The 21,001-nt window shown below is 33.8% G+C and overlaps 1 protein-coding gene across 2 annotated transcripts in view; it reads left to right on the top strand.

The window, feature by feature from the left end:
* LOC105152371 (RAS oncogene family member Rab26) overlaps window positions 1-21,001 on the top strand; it is a 178,312-nt gene that overhangs the window by 11,765 nt on the left and 145,546 nt on the right. Inside the window, exon 1 of one of the 2 annotated variants that reach the window (XM_011066615.2) lies at window positions 3,312-3,439. The exons of the other annotated variant lie outside the window; for it this stretch is intronic. The gene's annotated coding sequence lies outside the window, so the exon portion shown is untranslated. Of the gene's footprint in view, window positions 1-3,311; window positions 3,440-21,001 lie in introns of those variants that run through there. 2 annotated transcript variants of the gene reach the window in all.

The raw sequence follows: 21,001 nt of genomic DNA on the forward strand, positions 1-21,001 counted from the left end.
CGTATCAATTTTCTTCTCACCGAGCGACATTTTAAGCCTTGTAATCACAAGTTATTAATTAAATTATCGTGACTACAACGTGCCCACCGAATTTAAAGTACGCTCGATTTACATGACAGACCGCGTTCCACCATGCCGCAATTTCGCGCGTTAACGGTGATAACATCGAATCTTCTAATGACCTTATCACGTGAGATCTTCGCACACGCAAGAGAGAGAGAGCTTTCGCTTTCACTCTTTCTCTCGATGCGAGCGATAAAAATTTTCTTCGCGGAACGCCGCTTCGCTTCCGGGGCCAGGTGCATGCTGTGTGAAACTGCTTGTACAGGGCTTCCTGGCCCGGGTCCTGCCGATCACGTCGCGATCATTACTCGTCCTGGCACGGGTCAAAAATTCGGCGCTCTTGAGTTTGAGCCTCGCCGATGCCTCGAGATGAGCACGACGTTGCTGGCGTCTCGAGGGCAGGTGGAGCTATTTGGAGAACAGCCCACTCGAGGGCCCACCGTTTCGTTCTTGTCCCTCTTTCTCTCTTTCTTGCGTTCGTTTCCCCATCCTTCCTCTTGTCGCTTTTTTCTTCCCTTGTTTTTTTTCTCTCTCTGTCTGTCACTATCTCTCTCTCTCTCTCTTCTTTCTTTTTCTCTCTTTGTTCAACACATTCTCCTTCGCTCGGCTGGTTCATTCGTACACGGTACTGCCACAAGCTCGACAACGTCGAGACCAGGCGACGAGGAAGGACCATCTGGTCCTATATATCCTCGCGCCAGCTGCGATGATCCTGTCGACGGCTTTCAAAAATATACGGAGGCCGTGCTGATTTAGTTAGTGGAAAAGCATGACGTAGTCTGCTAATCGCCTATCTCTTCAGTCTTATTGAACTCCTTATTTTACAGTTCTTGCTTTTTAGTAAGGATAAAATGCCCAATATTGCTGCCGAAATTCTTCTCATTCTTTCATAGACGTTTACATTAATTTTCCAGTAAGTTTTCATCAGTTTTAATTATTATTAACTGATGTAAGGCGATTTATACATAATGACAATTCGACATTCAGTGGCTGATATTTAAACTATTTTAAAACTATCATAGTTGTTAGACGAATAAGTTAGTTACTTAACGAAAGATATTTATCTTTATATTATATAATAGTTATTCAAATATTTGGTATTTTTCCATTTATTTACACGATTTAGCTTTACTATTGTAAATATGGTGTAAATAGAAGCTAACAGAATATCAATTTTTTACTATCTACATTCATTATTGTGCATTGAAAAAAAAATTAGTTGAATTAACTTGAAATATGTATAATGACAAGATTGTTTAATGGAAATATCCATAATTTTAATTAAAACAACCAGACTTTGGTTGCATATTCTAGTTAAGATGCTTCCAGACAATATGGCTAACGTTCGCCAACATTAGCAAATATCATATACACACATGACATATAGTATATAATTATTTATATTGAATGTGGCCAATATTTAGCAAATGTATGTAAAGTTGGCATATGCATTAATCATATTTTGTGGAAACATCTTTATGATAATCAGACACGTTTGATTGCATGTATTCTGGTGAAAGTAATAAAATTTTTGATTGAAATGCCAAATTATTTTGATAACCAGAAATTCTGTTCCAATATTCCTTTAAGATTAATGAATCAATTAGTATATATACAATTAGTGGACATGATCTAATTGGACAAAGTGGTATAAAATTTAAAATATTAAGCTTTTAATGATATATATATATATACAACTCTAAATAAATTTGTTTATAAAAATTTTATAACGAATTTATTTAGAATTGTAGAGATTATTAAAAATTTAATATTTGAAATGTTTTGGCACTTTGTCCAAAAATTAGTTCATGTCCAATAATTGATACATTTATTTTAATACATCATACATGTAATAATCATACGTATTCTTTTCTTCTTGTAGTCATAATAACCAGATAGTTGGATTACCTTATTACATACACACTAAACTCAAACTCTAATCGATATCATACTAAATATTAGATGTGCTATCATATCTAAATGTTCTGAGATTAAAATATTTGATTATAATAACCAGAAATTCTGTAATTACTTCTTCTAAAATTTGCTTAATCAAACATGTCTTAATTCAAGCAGTCTTTCTATGTGATTTTTATTGAATGCCTTAATACGTACATTATCTTTTAATGCATAGTTTATAATAATCTATCCACTAAATATAATGGCGTAAAATCAAACTGATAAAATAGTGGTCTCGCAAGGTGCCGCGCTGATCGACATATGATTGCAACAAATCAATCATTCGAAACAGGTTGATTCGCGAGAGCCGAGGGGCACGACCCCCCCGGCATCCATTTTGAAAGGCATGCATCTTATCTATCGACTTGTATCGCGATTGCCTCGTGTTACGATAACAGCGCGTGTTCACGGTCGTACGATGATTCTTTATTGTATAAATACGATGAGATCCACTAGAAACTTGTACGGCAGGCTTATCAGTAATCAAGGACGCGGGTCGTGCAAGAGCCACGACCGGCTACCAACGATCGACAAATAAGTTCCTCCCGGCGATAAGAGAATCATTAGCGGTACATGCTAGTTACCTTTGGACTCCTCTTATCGATAACGATATAAGTCTCTTCATTCGCCACAGCTTTCACAATCTTCACGAATCCTGACAATAAATCAAGCTGTCGTGCAGTTAGATAACTTAATATGCGTACTAAAAGTGATTTTAAATTTTCAATTTTAGCGTTGAAATTATTTTTTGCATATAAATATCGGGGACGTGAACGAAAAATAATTTGTTTTGGTATTTACAATCCGATTTTGAAATAAAGAAGAAGAAGAAGAAGAAAAGAACATATATTGAATAATGTATGAAACTTTAATTTTATATATTTTTCTCTAGAAAGATTTTAGAGCTTTTTACGAAAATTGATTATAAAATTAAATTATTAAAAATTAAATAATTAAATTATTTAGTATAATTTGCAGAACAATTATTTAATTATGCTTTTTATATTAATACTTTAAATAATTAAATTATTTAGTATAATTTTGCAGAACAATTATTTAATTATGCTTTTTATATTAATACTTTTCAATGCATTTGTATTTTAACGTAACATTCTATTCAGAATAATATGAAATAAATTTTACGTCGGTTTGTCTATTATTAATCGCGTTTGCATAAGCAGATATAATAACTATTGTGATAGTCGAAGGTCGCGTAGATAATTTCTCATTCCTCGATTGCGACATCGTTACTGATTTCCAGTAGAGTTGATACTATTATTACGAACGGACAGTGTTCATTGTTCTCTTGAATTTTCAATTGTCGTCTCAGCCCTTTCAAGTTTTGAGTCGTTACACTACGAAAGAGTCACGGAATCCTGTCCTTAAAACCGTTGATAGATTGAGGTAACAAAGAAGGGTAAGCCATGTTTTCCAGCTTCGTGCGTGTCTTCTTGCTTTTATTCTAGTCTTGGGGCTTGTAGGCGCTAGTATGATGGATGCGTTATCGCGATGCGTTTTAGAGCCGCGACCTGCTAATGATTATCGCGCTCTAAGCTCGTTTCCCCTTTTTTGTGTCACTGTCGTCCGTCGTGTCTTGCCTGCCACGACGCCTCCGTTTGCCGGATTAATCAACCTCGAGCTAAAACCGACCGAGAGAAGTCCGGGGTGCGGAGATCACAAGTTTGTGCTGTTGAGTCTGTCGACGGGAGAGAGAGAGAGAGAGAGAGAGAGAGAGATGACAACGATGAGAAGGCGGCAACAAAAAAGAGAGTTAAAAGCTAAAGAAAGAGAGAGAATGAAAGAAGAGAGAGAGAAAGAGAGGAACTCGCTTCAAGGCGATTTGCTATTTTAACTAGCACTAGTTTACGAAGTCTAGAATTTGTTCGGAATTTAAGGTCTTAGAGAGGATATTAAAAATGTGCGTCGAGAACGAATAATCAAATATTAAAACGATAAATTTTATTTTATGTATAATTAAATTAAGAAGTAAAATTATTCTATTGTAAAAATACGTTCGTATTTTTATTAATTGAATATTGTCAATGACAAATAAAATGCTTGTAATAAAATGCTTGCCACATAAAACAAAATTCAAGTATGGAGAAAAGAGATTGAAAAATAATTGCGCATTGTTTCAAAAGATTAAAATCTATCGATATAATAATGATGATTATTGTCGTAAATCTGACAATAGTTTTCATGCAAAATTTGCGTGATGAATTTTTACGAGATTTCTCGTATTTGTTCATATATTGTTTCGAATCAAATACACGTTTTTCTGTCACGTGAAATATAGAGAAATCTTCGCATGAATGGCAACTGTTGAGTTTTTAATTTGTATGGAATGCAACCGATATGCTCGGACATCGAGTACAGCAAATTGTTGAAAAAAAAAATCAGTTAACTTTTATATGATGTACAATGCAGCTGATGTACTCGGATATCGAGTATAGCAATTTGAAAAAAAAAATTAGTTTTTATATATATGATGCTGTACAACGTATTACATCATGTGAAACGATGTGTGAATATACGATAAATGAATGCAATGCCTTTATAAATATCATTGAAAAGAAATAAAATTTATTATGTTCTCCGATTTTTCAAATGACTTTATTTTGTAATTTCTTTTTCTCTTATGTTAATTAAAAAATTTTTTATAGTCTCTCCGTAGATACGCTGTCGAATCAGCGTTCATTAACCTTAATAAAAATAATCGATGTAGAAATGATGGCAAACAATGTAAATGACAGGCATCTTTGTCTTACTAATTAAAAGAATGTTGAGTGAATTTTTCAATCTGCGTAGAAGGAACCTTCCGAGAAGGTCAAATCCGCCACCTGTTGCTCGATCAAGCAAAAGTCACGCATGAAAGGAGAATTAAGTCTTTTCCATAGTAAATTTATAAGATCGTTACAATTACTTTTCAAATGTGACTCTCTTTATGCTTTTTTAGCATAAAAATAATAAATCTTTTTACAGAAATGATTACCCTTGATTTCTCTCTATTTCTCTCTCTCTCTCTCTCTCTCTCTCTCTCCCCCCCCTCGCTTAATTTTTTTGAATGAATAACTGCGACAAGACATTATTTTAATATGTAAAATATTTGAACTTTTAATAACAATTGTTATTTTTTTTTACTACATTTTGATTGTAAAAAATTCAAAATTTTATTAGTATTATCGAAGATATTTCTAGCTGATTCAGTGGGAAAGATCTTGATAATTTTTCTATTATTTCTGATACTTCAAAAAGATGCGCTTTTTCGGATAATAGAAAGACCACTGCAGACTGACCGCGTGCCAAGATTAGCCACGTAACTTTCCAGGAAACTATTACGATAGAGAACCGGGTACCGTAGCCTAAATTGCTGTGTTCGTGGCTCCAGAGGCGATCGATCGTATCTATGGCATGGTACGCCGCTGCGGCCTTGCTCGGGTGTATTACAATCACATTCACACAAGAGGGAACGAGAAACCGACACGAAAACAGAGAACATGATATTGGCGGCACGTGCCTTTTCATATACTATTATAAATATCGTAATTGATAATCTTTTTTTCATGTTCCTCGAATGCAATTGTTAATGCAAATTTTAAAGTACCTTGTTAATAGATTATAAAGAAAATATAATTAAACTAAAAAATATATGTCTCTATATATATATATATATATATAGACATATATTTTTTGATACGATTACTTAGTTTAATTATATTTTCTATATATATATATATATATATATATATATATATATAGTGACAAATTTATAATACAATTGGATTGTAATTTCTTGTACAAAAATAATTCAAAAGTATAGAATAAATTTTTCTGTCTGAGGCTTTGTTTCCAAGAAAATATTGAAAATTGCATTGAATATACATATATTTAATGAAGATACCATGGTTGTGAAGATACTATGGTTGTGAAATTGTAAACGTTATCATATTACAATGTCTACACAGCTTCATGAGTAGCAAGATTAAAGAAAAATGCAAATAATTAAATACAGTATTTTTCCGCTCTGTGGTTAAAAAAAATGGTTATTTAACAAAAAAATGTAAATAATTAAAATATAAAAAATGTAAATAATTAAATGCAATATTTTATCGCAGAGCGGTAAAATATTATATTTAATTATTTACATTTTTTTTAAATAACCATTTTTTTAAAAGATAACCATCTTTTCTTCAGAATGTCTTCAAAAATTTGTATAAAATAATTAATGAAATAGATCGATTTCCAGGATTAGCTTTTTATAAGTCGATAACTGAAAAGAGAATAGATAGAGGCACTTTAGACAAGTTACGCGACGATTTAATTTTTAGATAGCCTGTCATCTTTTTTTTCGAGAATCCATGCCCCGCATTCCATATCGGGATATATACTCGATGTCCCTCGATATTTTCAAGATAATGCTGAGGCCTCGATGTTCTTTATTTTCATTGAATGAGAATCAATTTTTTTTCTTCTGAAGCTACACTGAAAAAAGAATTTGGTTGGATTATTTATAAATTTGGTAGATACCAGTATGTCTGATGAAAAATGGACGAATCAGAATTCTTGTAAGAATTACCGGATGAATTTCTTTTCGTGACCTGTATCAGAATTTTTTACCGATCGTATAAATTTTTTCCATTTACTTTTAAAAATTTTTACATATCAAAATTCTTAAAATTCCATTGATTTTTTCATCAGCCATGCTACATTACTTTGTTCTCCTTCTTCCTCTTAATCCCTTTTGAATTTCTGACCTGTTCAGACATGTCACAATACAAGACTTACAATTAGTTCGTTCAGTTGAACTTGCAGTATTAATTGTTTCACTACAGGACTTCACTTCAGTACACGATATATGCTCAATGCTCAATCACGATACGCGATGTACAATATAAAACAATGCGAATTCGACTTATCGCTAATTTGCACAATAATAGAACTGTCAGAGTGCGCTAACATTAATCAGAATTCTAGTAATGTTGCACATGTCTAGTGAATATAACTAAAAATTTTGTAGATCCAACTGGAAAATATTAAACAAATTCCTGATAGTATAATCTATCAAACGATCTAGTTATTGTATAAAATCTCGAGTCATAATAACCAGAAATTGTACTAAATTTAACCAAAATGCATTTAATCATATACATCTTGTTGATACAATCAAATCATTTTCCTTAGTGTAATAATCTATTTACCGAAAATAAATTTTAGCTTGAATTATGATCGTCATGTCGTCAGATACTTTATCGCTTGTCATTAATGCTCATAAGTACACGTTTGCAAAATGTATTTATCCGTTATAAAATATCGCGATCATAAATGCGCGATCTGACTGTTCGAACAACCGGCCATTAGTAGTCAATAAATTGCAATTGAAGAAGTACGTAACGTTTAAACGCACGATTAAGATTTTCTTGGCGGAATAAATCCGACCGTCGAATACTTCGCACCTGTCGCGCCAGCAATCGATGCACCATCCGCTCGACTAATAAACCATCGAAATTACTGGGGTATACGGCCGATAATAATAAAAGCCACTACTGGAATATATTCTCGCTTGGTAGTAGTAGCAAAGAAAATACGCGCGTGTTACGGACATGACGAGGCACGTAACCTCTAATTTCCATCGGGCGATGCACGCACTTATTAACGAAACTACTGTGTCTCGGACAACGATGAGCAGTTCGCCCAGTACTTTTTTGTCGAATAAATACCGCCATCGTCTATTGGAGATGATGTGCAAGACGCGTCCTTAGAATTTGCTTTATGATCCTACACGAGCCCATTACTGCATTTTATTGGCACAAATAATTGACTTCTTCCTCATATTTTATTTTTTTTATTATCGAGATGTATCGTAAGTACGCCCTATTGCCTTGGAAAACGAGTTATTCGCTCATCAATTATTATCCACGGAATTATATCTTGCGATAAAAGCTGCTCTTCATACACTCAGGATATTGTCATCTGGTATTTAAAAAGTATAAAAACATTCCTGATGATTGAAAAAATTAATCCTTAGCACGCATGATGATTTCCCGGTCTTTTATTACATACGTTCGTATCTTAATTTTTATTATATTTTACAAGTATGCAAAAAAAATTATTATAAGATTCCTACATATTACTGTAACATCTTTAGAAAATATTTGCAAGGTTGTGTTTTAAAAAAGAAAAAAATTTTTATTTTTTTAGGAAAGTTAACAAAGAAGCTTATAGCAACATTCCTGTAACGTTTGTGGAAACGTTGAAATGTTGTTGCAATATCACTGGAATGATTTGTGCTGTATAGGTAAAGACTATTATTTAGCCAGGTGTTCCTGGCGTTTCAAAGAAAAGAAATGCGCAGGATACGAATGACTCTCTCTCTCTCTCTCTCTCTCTCTCTCTCTCTCTCTCTCTCTCTCTCTCTCTCTCTCTCGTTTTCTTATCATGTATATCAAGGGTTAATAATCTTCTTTTCTAGACTTCGAACAGGTAACAATTTGAGGTTACTTCGAAACGTTAAATTTTAAATTTAAACTTGCTCTCTCATCCGCGAAATGTAAACTCATGCAAAGTGTTTCGCATGATTTTATTTATTTAATTGCATTCTCGTTGAAACCGCCGGTCTTTCACGCATGTCGTCCGTCAATTCCGAACGTAAATGTTATGTTCGTCTTGCATAATGCTCGAAATTGACACGGTTGAAAGACCGGTGATTCCCTAGCGATTAATTTTATTCCGCACAGTCCGGTCGTGTTCGCGCTCTATCCAACATACTCGAAATCCGCTCTATAATTTGGCCATTTCGAACCTTTATACGCGATATATCCAGCGGGCCTTGCCGCCATCCTCCCCCCAGGGACCGTTTTCCCTCTTCCCCCTTTTTTCCACGAATACAATGAACGGACGAACCAGCAGCTGCCTCCAGTGACACGCGCCAATGACGCACGGTTGCAGCTTGTACACGCGAACGGGCTTTTCCATTCTATACTGCACCTCTAGGTCGTTCGTTCTCGAACTCTTATATCCATTCTGATTAGGTATTCCTACGTATGCGCGCAAAGTGCTTACGGTATTAGATACATCGCAATGCGCGTAAATCGAAACAGCGTAATCTTCGACCTCGAGAACCCTCGGATTGCGCACCTTCGGAGCTATCATGCATTATATAACTCTTTCTTCCCTAAGCTTATTCTGCGCGTAAAAGAGCTGCGAAGATTGTATCGAATGAAGAATGTACTAGGCAGTGTCAATTACCGAGATAAATGAGAAACTTTTTATGTATTTCTTCGAAAATAAAAATTTACACGGAACGTGTTTAAAATTATATTCTTTTTATATAAATAACTTTATATAAAATTGTATTCTTTGTATATTTTTTTTGAGAAAATTTTATTTCATATTTTCTTGGTACTTAAAAAGATTCTACTCTATCTCGTATTTTTATGATATTTTTTTTATTGTAATTATCGCGTTTTTTCTTTTTTACTTCGAAAATATACACCCGGAAAAAGGTTTCTTCGATTTAAAGAAATGTTTCTTTGCTATACGAAAAAAATTTCTTTAATTTGAACATTACTTCTTTAAATCAAATGAAATTTTTTATTTGATTTAAAAAAATAATGTTTATAAATCAAAGAAATGACATTCAAATCAAAGAAATTTTTTCTTTAACCATAAGCCAAGAAACATTTTAATTTTTAAAATCGAAGAAACCTTTCTCTACAATGTGAAATTATTTTAAATTATACTAAATTATACTATAGAGAGGGAAAACAAAAGAGGTATTAATTTTTTTTTTCACGAAATCGCAACTAGCAATGCAGCTGTTACCTATTTTGCTAAGTATTTTCCGACTGGAAGTTTTTCATGGCACGGGCCAAGAATTTACTTGTAGATCCTCAGGTAGTTGTACGCACACATATATACAAACAGGGAGATATTAGACGCGGCACGGGCCCAAAGTTACAATGGTCAGGCACAAGGGTGAAGGGATACATTCGGATATCGTGGCGAAGGGTGTACAGGCAAGGCAAGTTAGTCGAATGAATTTAAATCAAATGAAATTTGTATACATAAATTCACTCGTAAAATCTATTCGTTAAAATCGTGCACTAATATACTAAAAATTCCTCGAGAGAGGATACATTCCAATTTTGCGATTTTAATGACATTTTAATCTTTCTCTTTGGTAGAAGTTTTGGAGAGCATTTGTGAGGCAATTATATGTTATCTCTTCAGGAAACAAGCTGACGTTATTTGTGGTCATTTTGATGCTGAAATGATGACAAATAACGTCAGCTTGTTTCCTGGTTCTTTTAATATTTCACATGAAACATTTTGATAATTATACGACTCGCGTTAAAACTCTGAAATCGTAAAATTTGCTTCAATTATGGGTTTAACGACAAATGCGTTTAATTTGCACGATATTTAAAAGCGTTCGATTTTCAATCACCTAAAATTTTAAAACTATTCATGTTTCACAGTTAAGTTGAGGAAAAATTGATTTTTCAATTGTACAGGAATATATGTCATTAAACATGAAACAGTTTGGGACAGTCTGTGTCTGACTTATTCGATTTGATATACAAATGATGATCGAACATCGCGAGTATACGAAATTCGCGCTCGCGCATTTATTATTCACGCTATTATCGGCGCTCAGACACACTCGGACGGAATGCTTTAATGATTTTTTTTTTTTTTTTTTTTTTTTAATATGACTGCTACTAGTCGCCACTCCTTGCGGTACCAGTCAAGCGACATTATGTTGACTAGATGTGCCTGGGGATAGGATTACTCAGTGACACCGGAGACTCGTGAAAACCGAGTATAAGACCTCTAAAGTCCTCTCTTCGCGAGGAACGATTGTCGCAGAAATGCGCGTGGCGTGGCGCTTCACCGTAATAAAACGACTGACTCTTGAATGCTATCTCGTCTTTTCTCTTACCTTTTTGTTCGCACATTACGTTAAGTTTACCATTCGTACTCGCGGCACCCAACTATGGGTGCTTTCCAGCAAGGATACGGTCAGACATAGTGTAACACAGTGAATTATTACATCCTTGTTGTTTGCCTACGTTAAACAAGAATGAAACGATTCACTGTGTCCTTGCTGGAAAGCATCCTAAGTTTCCTCGAATTTAACCGCGTTTCTATCGTATCTTCAACCTCTCCGTGTCTTTTTCAAGTGTAACACTCTTTGTGCGAGCCGGTTGTGCGTGAGATGTATTAGCACAGATATGTATCTCCATGGCAAAGGATAACTCGTCCGTTTTCTTACATTTGCATTATTTATGAGCGATATTTAATCGCATTTTGCTGTAGGCGATAGAGCATGAAAATTCTCTCGCGGATGGATGCAAATACGTCGCAAAGATCGTAGATTCTACGAGCCTTTTCATCGTTCGCGTGATCGTTCTTGCTCTTCGAAATATCTAGTAAATATATCGCTTCGATATCCTGTCTCTTGTGAGGAGACTCGGTTTTTTTATCTTATATATATATATTTTTTTTTTTAAATATTCTTAATCCGCAAATTGTCCGTCGTTGAAAAAGAAAAAAATTATACGATTGCTACGATTGCTCAAATATTTGCGCGGTAGAAAATATCGGTGATCAACTGTCGAAGAATTCACGACAGGGTCTCTTTTAGCGCGTCTGAAACGTACTCGAAATGTGACCTCGCTTACCCGTGTGGACCCCACTTAACCAATCGCTCGGCGATACCCTCTCCTTCTCTGTCTTTCATCTTTCTCCGTTCTGCTGCCCCACCCGGTATATCTCGGCCGTTCTTTCTCTCCCGCGCCAGCGCGGCGGTATTCTCATTCATTTGCCGTCCCTGTCGATCTTCGTCTCCTCTTTTCTCTTTCACTCTCCTCTCACGCTCTACGGCCGTCCTTCTACAACGCCTCTGCCACTTCGTCCCTCTGCATTCCGAGGCACGAGGCGTCGCGAAGAGCCGTCTCTATTTAGTAAGCTGTAAATCAGAGCAATTCGCCTCTTTGACTAACGATAGCAACTTGGAGCAGCGCCCTTTGTAGCCATCAAATTCCACAAAATCGATCCTGCTTGTATTGCTCTTTTTTTTTTAAGTTTACACTGTACTTGAACACAGCGTTTACCTCACACAGGGTTTACAGATTGCACGAGATAAAGAAATAAAGGTAGAAAAATAATTATTATTGAATTAATTTATTTGTAAATGGTTATTGGTCTGTTTATTTTACTATTAACTTGCCATAACAGTTTAAAAATTTTTGTACATGTTTTATCAAACATTTCTCTGATAATATACGTGTATTTAAATAAGCTACAAATTATTTTTATATTTATTATATGTGATTTTTTTGTGAAATATTGTGAATGATGATAATTCATTCATCTAACATTTAGAGTTAGAATAGGATGATTGACTGTGAAAGGAGACAAGAAATTAGAAAAAAGATCGTTTTGTAAAAAGGTCGATATTGATCCTCAGATTATTCCAAATCGCAAAGGATTAACTGTTTTGAACGTTCAAAATTGTCTGCCGATTTCTCAGTAAACTCAAAGGCGGGAGAAACTCTTCCTAATCTTTTTCACGTGGATTCAAGTTAATATATCTTACGTAGGTGTATCGACACACCCTATTGTGTCTCGAAACACCAGTCATGCGGCTTGCTGGGAAAGATAGAAGACCTCGATCCCTTCATCCGTTCCTCAGGGGTGTAACCACCCTCGTTCCTTCCAACGAATCCAACGAATGCGTGATCACTACCACAAATAAATTGCATTGCGCTTCTTCGAATTTCTCGTGTGCCGTATTTCCCTTCTATGAGTTTTTCATACACTTTGAATAGTTTATTTGAAATTTAGTTTACTATATCTTACAAGATATTTTTTCTTACTTAGAAAAAAATATTTTAATACAAAAAAATTATTTACCCAATGGATCCTATCATTTTTTTTTATTAAGATATTTTTTTTCAGTTTATAAGACAAAGAATTAAAAAGTTTGCATTTGTTGTCTCTGGATATATAAAGATGTAGAAGAAAGATAAAGATATAGAAAAAAAATCGCATTATCGTGAATTATAATGGAGTGTAATTGTAATTTGTTCTGGTAAAAATTTATTTTCTAAATCTGCGCTGTTAGAAACGTTTCCTTTACTTGTAAATGAAGCTCATGATTATGAACGAAATTAAAAGTAATGAATGATTTAACTGAAAATTAAATTACACTAGTTAAATGTAATGAACGTATATTAAATTTCATAAATTTTTACTTAAAAATATATTAAATTTAATGTACATGTACATAAATATATTTTTTAGTTATAAATATATTAAATTTAATGTAATGTCATGAAATTAAATTCAAATTGTGTAACTTAAAAGTATATTAAATATCATGAAATTTTTAACAGTGTGGAATCAATAGATAAGTTCATTTAGTGATTCAGTTCTGATAGAAGCTTACTTTCTAAATCTGAATCAGTAGATAATCACTGATTTAGTGCTAAATACTGCTAATTAATGAATGAAATGTGATATCCCTAATCTATAGCAAACCTTGCTTCAGTGCATAAATGTGGCATATTCAACGTATATGGTATTGTAAGATTAGAACATGTAATTAGATAATGTACTAGAAAGTGCAAATATTGATATACATATAACGTTCAAACTTCTTTTCTTTTATAGATGAATTTCACTGATTATTCAATCAAGTGTGCTAATATATGTTGATAATTCAGTACCAAGTATGCCACTTTAATAGATTATCTACTGATTCAGATTTAGGCCCGATTTCACAATATATGGTTACTTAAAGATTAAAAGTAACCAAGAAATTCATGAATGAATTTCATTGATGAATCTGTTGATAACCTTTAATCTTTAGGTAATGATATATTGCGAAAACAGACAAGACACTTACAGAGTACTAAATACGTGTTTTATAATTATTAAATTAACATTGTGGCACTTAATATTTGTCAGTATTGAGAAATAAAATATATTAGTTGATCCGAATAATGCAAATAAGCAGTTAGTGTAACGCATGTAGGGATGCACCGGATCTGGTAAATATCCGATATCTGGCATTATCCAGCACCTTTTTACTATCCGGATATTATTATATATATCCGGTTGAAATGTTATATTGATAGTTGCGTCATTAATGCAGAGTTTTGTTCTTTTCAGCTGAATTCAGCTGATATTTTTCCCTTGCTGTTCTTTTTTGGAAGCCATTTTCTAGATATCCGGCAGGATCTCCGGAGAAATATCCGATATCTGGTTAGATAATTGCCTAGCGCATATCCAATTGGATATCTGAAAACAATGTGATGCTGGATATCCCATATTCGGTATTAGATAATTTTATGATCCAGTGCATCCCTAAATGTATTGTTATTAGTAAGTCGAGTTAATAATTGTTTATAATCAATATAATAAACGTACTACAGTTTTTTAGCAATCACATTTCACGAATTTACTCAAGTTTTTAACTTTTTCTTCTTCGCTCGGAATGTTGTAGGATCATTTCATTCATTTTAAACAGTAGCCTATAATCTCTACCGAACCAGTTTTTCCCTCGTGAAATAAGAGAAGCTTCTTTCGTTTTTCTTTGAGTACTTTCTATCGTGAACGCCACTAGCCGGGCAACCATTAATTAGACATTTTACTGACTATTGTGGCGATGAGAATGGCGATGACGTGGCGATCTTTTCTCGCAGTGAAGAGGATAGGCTAGGAGAACGAAAAAGAGAGAAAGGAAGAATAAGAAACAAGTAGCTGTCAAGGGGCATTGATAGTTTGAAAGAGTTGAATAAACTGTACACAACTTTATTTTTTAATTCGAACTGTTCATTATTATGATTTATCATATTATATACTTATAATTTCCGATCTTAATAATTTTATGAAATATTCAAGCAATTAAAACGCATGACGATCGTGAATATAATTGCGATATCCTGATTATTTATTATATTAGTAAAAATAAATGACGGAATCATCCGTCAATTGTAGTACTTTTTTCCGTCTACTTATTTGATGATTTCATACTTTCTAAATCTTAAGGAGTAAATATTGAGTCAATCTTGAAAAAAAGAATGGGAATTTTTTACTCTTGAATAAGAGTGACAGATTTTCACTTCTCCGGAGTAAGATTTCATTCTTTTGGAATGAGGAATGAAATGTCACTCTTTTTTTTTTGGAATGAGACTTCATCCTTTGAAGTGACTTTCATTCCAAAAGTATAAAATCTTACTCCAAACGAATGAAATCTCACTCCTAAAGAGTAATGCCACTCTCTCTTGTCCAAGGCAGAAAATATTTTCACTCTTTTTTCAAGACTGGCTCAATTTTCAATCTTTTGGAAATTTGAAATTTCATTCCAGAACATTTAAAGAGTAACGTTTCATGTGTAACAATCTCGAACAACATCGTTTGTTGTTATTTTTACGTGCTATATAGATAGAATAAGTATTAGACTTTGAATAATTTATCACGCCATCAGGGACCATAACAATGCGCGAGAATAGAAAAGAGAATGGGCGTGTATATATTAAAAGGAAATTGGACGGCGAGCGCGAGACTCCATTTTGACGGCAGCGTCGCGATGCGCGTCTCCGGTAGGGAGTCGCCGATATTACTAACAAGCTGCAGATAACAGAGGATCATCGATCATCAATGTCCGTATAATTAGATATTATCTAGGGATCGCGGCTCTCGGAATGAGATCGGCGCATTCTTATCCGTCAGTTATGACGATAATTGGCTCGTTTACAATTATCTTAATAGCCGTTCTCGTTATTCTTCTCTCAGACGTCGTCCTTTCATGCTCTGCTGTATTCAGTCGCGAAGCAATGCGACGCGACGCGACGCGACGCGATGCGACGTGATAAACGAGGAAGAAGGAAGTGCAATCAGCGATCGTGATGTTTGATAGCGCGTGACGAAATGACGTCATAATCCATAGTTGCGACTATGCGATTCATAGTCGTGTGCTTCGCGCATCGTGCCAGATGGCATAACGGTGTGTCGTTCCCGTTTGTTCGCCCTCGTCTCGTAACTCGCGATTCTTCTCGCGGCCTTGTCCTCGAGGAGGTTGATTAACGTCAAAGAAAATTCGCGAATCGCTGTAACAATTCAATCAATATCACAATGATCCATGCGATAAAATATTTGAGTGAATGATATGTCTAATAATTGTTTAATGCCCGTTTCTATAATTTAATCTCGATTCAATTAACTCTTCATCTTTTTCTGGTTTTAAAAATTAATTCTAGTGTTTTAACCGTTTAAAGTCACATTCTTGCCAAATCCAAATTTTCTTTAGGTATTTAAATAGAATATTAGTAAATGCCCTATGATGTGGTATTTTTTAATAACAAAAACATATTTATTCATTGAATGTTCTGTGTCTCTCATCTATTTGTCGAGATGCATTGCGCATCAGTTTTTGTACAGATACAATGTTATTATGCGTTTCTAATTAAATCTGACTAATTAATTATACGCGAAGCGTTTGGTTATCGCGATAAATTAACTACACACACACAGCGACACGGAGAAATGAAACCGAACTCTTCAGAGGACAATGTCGATAGTCGAGTAAATCGATAGCGCTAGGTGGATAGAATATCGTAAAGAGGTATATATATTTTCCTTCCTAAAATATTTTTGCAGAAAGCACAGTTGACGCAATGATATGATTGACGCAATTATATTGATTGTCATTCTATATCTCATCTTATGATATTAAATGAAATTATGAAATATAGAATTAGAATAGTGTGTTTTTATCTTTTTCGTAGTACATTTCGCATTTAGAAATAAAAAATTTAGAAATAAAATCAATATTTATCCTTTCTGAATACATATATGAATATGTATATAAGGTATATGTTATTTCATATAGAATTATATAACAAGAATCTACTATCATATATCACTTTATTTATTTTATACTCTGAAAATTCATTCTCTTGCACTACAAATTATCGTACATTTTATTCCACATTATTCGTTGTTAAGCAATTCTCTTGAATGTCTTTTTGTTACTTTTTTATATAGAAATCGAAATATAAACAGTTGTGCTCAATTCCCGGTAAAAAATTTTTTATGCATGAATATATATAAATATGTACAAAAAAATTGCTCATACATAATTATACATAATTTTATATATAATTATACATAAATAATTTTTTTACATTTCTTCAAACTTGTTTTTTTCTAAAACAAACAATGCGAAAATGATCCTTTTAATTATTTTCACATTACTATTATTATTTCTATTATACACTAAAAAATAACAAAAGAAAAAAGGATGTATGAACATGTATTGGGCACATTTCATATATAATTATACATGTTTATGAGTATTTATGTTATAATTATTTATGTTTACGTATGTTTATACATATTCATGCATGAAAAATTTTTTACCGGGTTAACGCCTTTAACATCTGTAAATTATTTCCCGCGGTCTCAAAAATTGAAGAGATTCCTCTAATAGTCATTTTCTTTGGCATGCAACTTATCATGTCGTTTCTTCTTATCGAAGTGGATGGTCAGGAACGTGAATACAGTAAAATGGAAAGCGGTAGTAGGAGACAGTAACGACAGGAACGGTCGAGACTTCGGTTCTAAAAGGATGAGGACCAAGGACAAGGAACGGGAGAGCATTTAGCTAAGCATGCGACTAGTTTTTGTCGTATAACTGCGAAAGGTAGAAAGAGGAATGGAAAGAAAGGCGAAGGAAGAAAGATAGAAAAGAAGAGAGAAAGACAATCTCATCGCCAGGTGGCAAGTGCACTCTCGGAACCTGTGCTGTACGTGCTAAAGATCTTTCCACGATACGAATCTAACGAGGTCGCGAGAATATCGGATTTCCAACGTACGCGCATGGCCATTAGAGGGCCACTGCATTCGCGTAGCCCTCTTAAATCCGGTTCAGATATGCTTACGAGACGTTGATCGACGCTATCAGTGATAAATCTTGATAATTGATATAAGAAAAAGGAATGCGGGACTTATAAATATATTTAATGCTGCTCCCTTTATGTCGATAGCTAGTTTTTATCTGCGGAATGCAACGATGTTGGACCTTTTATGAAACTTATGTCAAATATTTGCGGACGATGCTATCTTTCCTAATGTGGGACACATTTTGCAGATATAATTTGCTGTATCTTTTAGATGAGATTATACAAGGGAACCTGAATAACTGAATGTTGTGAAATTAATATGAAACATATTTATTATTTTCTCTATCAAGATTTATGTTGTATAAAGTTAGAGAAAACGGACTTCTCTGGATGTGAGATTGAAAAATTTGGAGAAAGGGAAAGTAAGAAATTTATAAAGAACATAAGCTGAAATTTTTATTTTTAACTTTATTTCATAAATATGAAAAATCTTTTTATCTAATGTATAATTAAATTAAATTACATAATTACAAAATAAATTATATAATTAAGTTACACAATTTCTGTCTGCCGCATAAAATAGTTACATATTTTTCTGCTAGATTTGTGTCTTTAATACCATCGTCACTATTTTTCTTTTCACAAAATATTCACATTTTTAGTAGTATCTATTTATTTTTTTCTCTTTTAAATCAATAATAATATGCGTCATATTATTATCAATTCACGATATATTTAAAGATAAGATATATAACGAGATTAATATAGATTTCGTGGAGAGCATTTATTCCGTGTTTTTAAGCCATATATCTTCAGTCAGGTCGAGTTACAGAACTATTCGAGTAAACGAAGGAATGTCGATCGTTTACATTCCCATCTGATCTTTCGCGTTTAAAACCAGGCTGAGGGAATTATAGATAGACGCAATGGGACAAGATTTAATGTCAATTTTAATCTAGTTTATTTGTCGACATACAGATAAAGAAAATTCGGAGAGGAAGATTCATCCCTATCTATGAAACGCGCGCGCCAAGCGCGTCGAAATAATTTCTCGCGATTGGCCGTAACAGAGCAAACGTTATGTCGGCACGCGGTGTTGCGAAATGCGAAATGGACCAGCGATGCGAGGACATTTTCCGAAATAACGGCCAGCGTGCTAGATCTCGAAATTACGGCCTTGGCCGTAAATCGGTGGGCGCGGTGACGCGAGCACGACCCGCCGTCACAATTTCGCGCGGACGTTAATCGCAGTCGTTGTCCTGGCAGTTGAAATATCATCGGCGGTTTAACGAGGCTGAGAACGTGTGTTGGATGTTCCGCTAATCGGCCATTGAGATTCCGTAGAATGGCGCGTATGGTCGTTCTTGTTTATCCAGTCGTTCGTCGAGGTTCGCTATAAATTATTATCACGGGTGTCAATCTATTTTGGACTTGGTCTGTGTTTGCGCCTTAAATCTTAGTTTCAATAATCACGCGTCGTATCTATCTTATAGAGTCATCATGAATATTATGAATCACTTTCGATAGCTCGGAAAAAAGATTCTGATTCCTTGCGGAAAAAAAAAAACAGGGCAGACAATTTGACGCGTTGCTTTCTCCTCGACCGCGAGCGGACTATTGATTTTTCTCGTGCAGCTCTCGCTGCGCTCCGTAAGAGACGGCACGTTCTACGAGATGCAGGGATTTTGGGGAAAATAAGAGATATTAAGATTTAAGTCGAGTTCAATCTCTCTTTTCGTCTTGTCAGATATTTTTGATGATACTCGTTATCCTTCTACATGTGACATATTAATGTATTTTACATTCACATTTACTTTAAATAAAATCTGACGTACATATCTTATTTATCGAATGAAAATTATTCATTTGCGAATTAGAGTTACAAATTGGATAATATAATAAAGATATTATATTTTTTAATATAATAAGATTATTTCATTAACTATTATATTCAGCATTTAACTCGTATATTTATTGCTTTTAATTTATTGTAGTTTTCTTCGAACTAACTTTTTAAAACCTTTGGAATTAAACTAAGAGTGAAATTTTACTCTTAAAAACTGACATTTGTCCTTTTCAAGGCCTCAGTTTTGTCACTCCTTGTTATTCTTTAGAATTAGATTCCATTTCAAAGATTTTAGAGAGCATTTTTTTCTCTTTCTATGTATTTTGCGCCTAGTGAAATTACAGATCGCAATTTATCTTGCCGGAAATATTGATGGTTTTAAACTTCGTAAGGTTCCCTTCGTTACGGTAGTAAAATACGGAGTCATAGAACGTAGTGGATTCGCAGTTGGTATTTGGTTTCTCTTAATCTGTTATTTTATCCTTCGCCTTGTTTAAGGCCAGGTCCCTGTCCATCTCCTGATGTGACAGTGATGCTTATTGTAGAATAAATAGTTGGATAATTAATATTCTTGCCGCCAAAGGGTTGTACAAAAAGTTAAAACTGAAAAATATTGTAAAAATGATTTTTACAGTATTTTTATTTATTTATTTATTTTTTTATTTAAAAGTTAGCTATGCATAAAAATGAATCTAAAAGAAGACTTTTTCTTTTTATTTATTTAAGTAAAATCAGAAATTTTTTAAATTTATTATCCATCTCTGTGTCTGTGTGTCATATTTCTTCTGCTAGAAAAAGCCCGTTTTGTAATATTATCTGAATTGTGTTTTAGATATAATTCCTCTCGTTAATACTTTTCGATTCCCCAATAATAAGTATAATTTATAACTTCGAAAATATTAATATAGAATTTTTTTTTCGCTGCAAATATTATCAAGGATATTATAACAATCATCCGATGTTTCTATAATTTTTTTTGTGACTTTCGTCCTCTGGGGCATTTCTCTTGTCTTTCTCTTTTCCTGTCTTTTCCTTTTTCTACCGAATGGCTTCTTGTTCCGCCAAAGCTCTTCAGTGCCTTTTAGGTACCATCGAACCGATTGACCGAGAGATTTATGGTTCTATCTTCCGACGACGTACTGTGCTTTAAAAGACAATTTTTATATATATTATGAAGTTACCCCATACTTTTCAAAATTTGATTCTTTATTAACAATAGTAT

Source organism: Acromyrmex echinatior, chromosome 4, assembly GCF_024713525.1.
Source record: "Acromyrmex echinatior isolate Ae372 chromosome 4, ASM2471352v2, whole genome shotgun sequence".
Taxonomy (NCBI): domain Eukaryota; kingdom Metazoa; phylum Arthropoda; class Insecta; order Hymenoptera; family Formicidae; genus Acromyrmex; species Acromyrmex echinatior.